We start from the raw sequence: 7,548 nt of genomic DNA on the forward strand, positions 1-7,548 counted from the left end.
CGCGTTCTTCAGCAACAGCAGCAGGAACCGAGTTTCTGCAACTCGTGATTTCTGCTTCCTGAGCTCTCCTCTAAACCCCAAACTCTCGACACCCTTTTTACTCAACCCCAGCAACCTATTTATAGCCAACAGACCCATCAAATCTCGCTCATTCACTCCATATAATTCTCTTTAACTCGGAAGTAAAGAAAATATTCCTGAGAATATTTTCTTTCCTGTTTCATCTTCTCACGCGTTTTCAAGCCTCCAAATTACCATATTTAACTCCTTCACGATCCAACAGGCTGTGAGGGTCTTCCATGCACGCACAAAACACGTTAAATCTTCTCCAAATCACGTGAAACCCGTGATATACACGAACTGCCCTGTTTTCAACCCGTGAATTGTTTAGCTGATTCTAGCCAATTATGGTCGAACCAAACGCCCACAGTGTGTTTAATAGGCCATATCACAACTATCTACCAAAAATCAGCCATTGAATCTCCCTATAACACGTTCAACAATTCGATCAAAAATCTGCAGAAGTGTTCTCCATTTTCCCGCCAAAAACAAAATTCAAATGGAGAAGATGACCTCCCCCTAATCCTGTACTGGGGTTCAAATAGCAGATGCCTTTTGGGGTGACCTGGGTGCCCTTAGTAATTGAGGTGCCCCTTATCCAACGGTGAGAGTCCGAATAACACCTGTCCTCCGGGGCTTTTACCAACTTTTCGAGCCGAATTTTCCAAAAAATGTTTATTTTCCAAAGGTGCCTACAAACACATAAAACACCAAAATTAGTACAAACTCGAGTGCCAACAATATATAGTATTGAGATCAAATTAAACACAAAAATGTGTCTATCAGTCTCCTTCTTCAAGCGACGACTCGGATACTCCCTCCGGTGAGCAAGTTCAATCAAAGCAACGAAAATGTGGTCGAGGCGGTCGAGGTGGAGGTGAAAAAGGTGGCCGTGCTGGAACAAGTGCTCGAGGTGGACGTGGTGGAGGTAAAAAGACTCCAATTCAAGGTGGTAGTGGAAGAGGAGGTGAAAAGGCTAGAGTTGTAGAACAAGTTGTGGAACAGGAGAAAGAAGACAATTTGGATTCGTTTTTGCGCTCGTCTTCGGAGGAGGAATCAAGTGAATGACTATTTACTTGCTTTTTAGGATTTTACTTCATGGATTTTTTATTATCCAAGACTTTGTCTATTTAATATTTTCGTTGTTTGGTTACGGATTTGGATGGATGAACTTTTATAAATTTGCATGTATAAATGTATGTTAGTCTTTCCATTTGTCTAATCTAAGAAAAATGAGGAAAAAATCAACATTATTGAATTTTTTGTGCACTTTCGGCTAGGTCGATGCTTCACAGAACCTAGCCGAAAATGCATATAATTGTTGTCAAATAAACTTGCACAGTTTTTCGGTTAGAAACTCCCGAACGTTAACAAGAAAACGGTTGGGAAAAGCGTCCGTAAAGTGTTTACGGTTAGGAAATACCTAGCCGTGTATTACTCTGGTCATAAAAAAAAAAGAGTCATGTTTACGGCTACATATCCATGCCGTATATCATGGTTATGGTTAGGACTCCAAACCTTAATTTTGACATAACTTTGCAAATTTTGGTTACGGCTTGGTCGACCTTTCTAGTTCCTGACCATAATATCAGCACGGTTAGGAACCCCATCCGTAAACCTGTTACGGTTGGAAACTACCTAGCCGTATATTACTCTGATAACCCAAAAAGAAAATGACTCCTGGTTACGGCTACATATCCAGGTAGTAATTATGATAGAAAGTAATAAATCTTATTTACGACCAGAAATACTAGCCGTAAATCTAACACACCAAAAACTCTACAAACTTATTATACAGCATTACGGCTGGGTCGACTTTTCGATTTCCTAAATGTAAACACCTATAATTTTTTTTATACCATATCAAATCGGCTAGTTTTTTGAATCTTGAAAAGTAGATCCGTTTGGAGACTGATCTATAGAAGGTTCTAGTTGTTCAACCACTTATTTAAACTTGAAATAACTCCATGATCTCCATATAACCACCCATTCCAAATCAAAATTACAGATTCTACATTAATAATCTCCATTAAAACTCCTACAAACTCAGTGCAATGTACTCAAAGGATAAACCCAACTTTACTTTGGAAGAAGACTTGTCTCTTTTCAAAAATTTTGTATTATGCTATCCAAAGAAGGGAGAAGAACGAACGAATGATGGTTTACTAAGTCAATCATATTTGAGTAATATTTTTGAATTTTTTTTGTAGTGAAACAGGTAACACTAACAACCGCGATGGGGATTGAATTGTATCTTCGATTTTCAGACATATGCAAAAAAATGGAAGAATATATGGCTTTATTTCGTATGTGCAAGCAACTTCGACTTAGAGGTGAGACTGATGAAGAAGTCATAGCTCAAGCTAAGAAGGAATGGAGAAAATGGAAAGGTTATCATTTCAACTTCGAAGCTCAATTCGCCATCATCAAAGACTTCTCGATACATCGAAAGGGATGTTATTAAAACCAACTTTGTAATGGGGATCTATTAAGCATATAATGAGTTTTATTATGGTCTAAATGAAACTATTAATAATTTTCAATCGTAGTATGTATTCATGTTGAAATTCAAAATTTCTCAACTTACAAATTGATTTACGGACGGGAAAAGTATGTTAACCCAGCCGTAATACAGATTCAGGTTATCTGGGAAACGTAACGGACATAAGTTATTCACTTCCCATCTGTTTTATGTGTTCACGGCTGAGAGTTCCTCATATCCCAACCGTAGTTATGTATTTACAGCTGGTTCGACAAATTTTCCTAGCCGTAAAAGCAAAAAAATTCAGATTTTGCTCTGATTTTTGACGGATTTGAATCGATAAATTGATGTTGGGAGTTGATTATAAGGTTATCCTGAGTTTTGTGACGAAGGATTTTATCATTTTTCTTGATTTGTTTTCAAAAAAAATTTCACCGAAATCACCCTTTTTTCTTCTTCAAAATCCAAAAAAATCAAGTTTTGATTTGTAAAAGATTAATGATTTGATTAATCTAATCCATTCACTAATACTGATTAGTTATCTTAATCAATTTAATTAGCACTAATCAAATTAAGGATAGATTAGGTATTACGTAAGAACCACGATAAGGGGTTCTGTGGATTACTATTTCATGACCCTATAAAGCCCTAAAAAACCCAGCCTTTTTAAACCCCAATAATAGGGTTCTAATCTTTTCCAATTCTTACTATTGTTTACTTTCCGAAACTGATGTTTGTTCCAATCCCCAATGAAACCACCACGATAAATCTTGATTTACCTTTTGGTGTTTATGCATATAAATATAGTTTCCTCCAGCTTCTCATTTGTTTCCATTGCTACCAAGAGGTTAAATCCAGAATTCCACATGTTGAAAGAAAATTGTATATCAATCGATTCAAGAAAACACGGTCGTTATATTTTATACATAATTCAAGAGATGACCGAAATGACTTGTTCATGACATTTCCAATAAATTTACATGTTGTGCTCATGCAAACTAGCATACCGAAAATCTCAAATCAGTGTGAATTTCGGTTCATACAAATCTGAAATGCATGTCATACCAATAGAAATTAAAAATGTGGATATGAGATGAACAGAAACAATAAATTATGTTCGAGTGCTAGACTAGGAATTCGGTAAAAATGAGTATTAAAGTATTCAATATATAATTAGCCCAAAATAATTGCAATAACAAACAAATGAAGAACAGAGAAACAAACAAAAAGCTATAGGTGACAAAAAAATTCAAACAATTACATCCTCTAGCTGAGAACCGAATTTAAGGTCTGAATGACTGAAATTGAGGACTTATTATATTTTAGTTGTGGAATATAAGGATAATTTAGTGAAAAATCAGAAGGAAATTCAAATTTATTGATGTTACACAAAATTGGTTAAAAAGATCAAAATCAACAATTCCTGGGTAAAAAAGACATGTAAAATTTAATACTGTTTAAATGGAAGAAAATGTAAAAATAGCCAGGATGTAAACAGTTTCATCCTACCCATTTTCAAATACTTTTTCTTATTTTTAATTTACATCAGCATGCATCCAGTTTCATCCTCGCTCTTTTTTAAGTTTAAGGCAGGATGAATCCAGTTTCATTCTTGCTATTTTTTTGGTGTTCATTTCACCCATACTAATTTTTACTCGTCCATTAGAACCATGTTTTAAAAATAGTTGGACAAATGGCCCATTTTCCGGTGATGTTATTCATTCAAATATTAGGTTCAACTCATAGTAGTAAGCCCTAGAATTCAGTGTTGGTGTGTGAAGTTTTCTTTAGATAGAAGTGTTCAATTCAATTTTCAAATCTTCTTTAGTTATGTGACAGCATGAAAACTATCTACTTGAACTGGTTGAGAAGTTCTAATCAACTTAAATAGCTTAGAAGACCTAAATCACAATTTTGTAACATTTTTAACCTTGTGCAAAAACTTTGAAGAAAAAAAAAACAAATAAAATGAATGAACTAGAGAGTTTCTGATTTGAATTGTGTTTCATTAGATTACAGAAGTTTTTGAGACCCGCATTGTTATTGTTTACCTCCTTAAACTGAACCACTGAAAATTTGGTGTATTATTTACCTCAGTAAACTTGCTTTCGATCATGTATCTTCTCTGCATCTTCTCTCCGATTTTGATGTGTATGAATATAGTTTACTCCAGCATCTTATTTGTTTCTATAGCTACCAAAAGTATAAACATAATATGGAAAAGAATTGCATATAGATGGATTTAACAAAACACGATTGTTGGATTTTATACATAAATCAAGAGATGACCGGAATGACTTTTTCATGACGTTTCCAGTGGATTTACATGTTGAAGCTCATGCACACTAGCATCCAGGAAATCTCAAATGCGAAATGATGTGATACCAATAGAGATTAGAACTGTGGAAATGAGATGAACAGAAACAATAAATTGTGTTCGGATGCTAGACCAAAAAATCGGCAAAACAGAAGTGTTCGATTCAATTTCAGAAAACTATCTACTTGAACTGATTGAAAATTTCTAATCAGCTAAAATAGCTTGGAAAGTTGGAAAATCACAATTTTGCAAACATTTTTAACCTTTGTGCAAAAACTTAAAAGAAAAAAAATAAATGAAATGAATGAACTAGAGAGATTTTTTTCAAAATTTTCGTAAGATTACAAAAAAATATCTGACCCCACACGACACTAGATCTATTGTGTTGTATTGTTTACCTTAGTAAACTAGCGTTCGATCATGTATCTACTCTCCCATGTTTATGCTTATCTCCCAGTTGTATGTGTATAAATATAGTTTCCTTCAGCATCTTATTTATTTCCATAGGTGCCAAAAACATAAATATAATATGGAAAAAAAATTGCACATCGATGGATTTAACAAAACAGGACTGTTGGATTTTATACATAAATCAAGAGATGACCGGAATGACTTTTTCATGATGTTTCCAATGGATTTACATGTTGAAGCTCAACTAGCATCCAGGAAATCTCAAATACGAAATGATGTGATATCAATAGAGATTAGAACTGCGGAAATGAGATGAACAGAAACAATAAATTGTGTTCGGGTGCTAGACCAAAAAATCGGTAAAACAGAAGTATTCGATTCAATTTTCAGAAAACTATCTACTTGATTTGATTGAAAGGTTCTAATCAGCTAAAATAGCTTGGAAAGTTGGAAAATCACAATTTTACAAACATTTTTAACCTTTGTGCAAAAACTTAAAAGAAAAAAAGACAAATGAAATGAATAAACTAGAGAGAATTTTTTCAGAATTTTCGTAAGATTACAGAATTTTTTCTGACCCACACGACACTAGATATGTTGTGTTGTGTTGTTTACCTTAGTAAACTAGCGTTCGATCATGTATCTACTCTCCCATGTTTATGCTTATCTCCCAGTTATATGTGTATAAATATAGTTTCCTTCAGCATCTTATTTGTTTCCATAGGTACCAAAAAAATAAATATAATATGGAAAAAAATTGCATATGGATGGATTTAACAAAACAGGATTGTTGCATTTTAAACATAAATCAAGAGATGACCGGAATGACTTTTTCACGACGTTTCCAATGGATTTACATGTTGAAGCTCATGCACACTAGCATCCAGGAAATCTCAAATGCGAAATGATGTGATACCAATAGAGATTAGAAATGTGGAAATGAGATGAACAAAAACAATAAATTGTGTTCGGGTGCTAGACCAAAAAATCGCTACAAATGAGTTACAAATTATTCAATAAATAATTGCAATAACAAACAAATGAAGAACAGAGAAACAAACAGATAGCAACCTATAGGTAACAAAAAAAAAATCAAACAATTACACCCTCTATATGATTAGTATATCCGATGAGTTTGATATTTGAATCTTGTCTTTCCAATCTCATTTCTCGGTAAAACCTTTGAATGAACATCTCAGCTTTTCTATCAATATTAACATCATATTCATCTTCTCCGCCGGAATCCAGAAACTCCCCGTCATCAATTAGTACCTGTCTTACAACAACATCCTTATTATGATTCACATCCATCTGGTGATTCAAGTAATCCTCTTCTTCTCTTTCCTTTTCCTGGCATCCAACTTCAATTCTCAAACCATTAGAAAGGCGGCGGCGACGACGATAACAATGAAAAAACATGGAACAGTTCAAATTAGTTCTGCTCCCCAGTGTCTTCAATCTAGAGCTGCTTTGATAATGAAAAAGTGGAGTATAATCGCTGTTGTTGTGCTTGAGGAGCTTCTTGAAATTTATACTCTTTCTCATTATAACGAGCTTCAATCGAATGGGTTTCCTGATTTTCGCCATGAAAAATGAGGAGTTCAGAAGATTCATTGCTCTTTCTAAAATGTCTGGTAGAACTCTTTCTCTAGGCATTTTGTGGAGTGGTGATCGAGTAAGATCCTCCTCACTCTCTTTTCAGCTGCAGATAGAAAGTCCCTTTGAAGATTTGAGTTGTTTCATGAAGTTTTATTGGAAGATGTAACGAAAAAAGGTGTTATTCTTGGTACTTAGATTTGAATTTCTAAAGAGCTGTAAAGTGAGGAGGACTAGTGGTCGGTGAAACTTTTGGTCTTATTTTTAAGGTTTCAGCAGGTAGCCGTTGATGATTTTTACACACCAAAGGACGCATCACCCATCATATAACTAGTCACTCAACCCCGCTAGACAAAGTAATTTCGATCGACTCGTTGAGTCAGTGAGTTGGATCGGTGATCTCTTCTTTACACATCAAGTGACCGTTATTATTGTCCCATTATAGAGACTAGGAATCAAGTCATGTTTCCTTGAAGCAGCAGTGAACCATGTGGATAGATTTTTTATTAGCTGTTGTAAGCCGATAATTTTGTCGACATGCACATACTAAATCCTGTTCCCTGAATTGTGATCAGCAGTGACTGATAGAAATTAACAAAGATGGTTTTAGAATCTTCTTTTTCTGCAAGCAGGTTATGTTTTTTTTTTTTTTTTTTTTTTTTTTTTTTTTTTTTTTTTTTTT

The sequence above is a fragment of the Papaver somniferum genome, chromosome 4, assembly GCF_003573695.1.
Source record: "Papaver somniferum cultivar HN1 chromosome 4, ASM357369v1, whole genome shotgun sequence".
In the NCBI taxonomy this organism is placed as follows: Eukaryota; Viridiplantae; Streptophyta; class Magnoliopsida; order Ranunculales; family Papaveraceae; genus Papaver; species Papaver somniferum.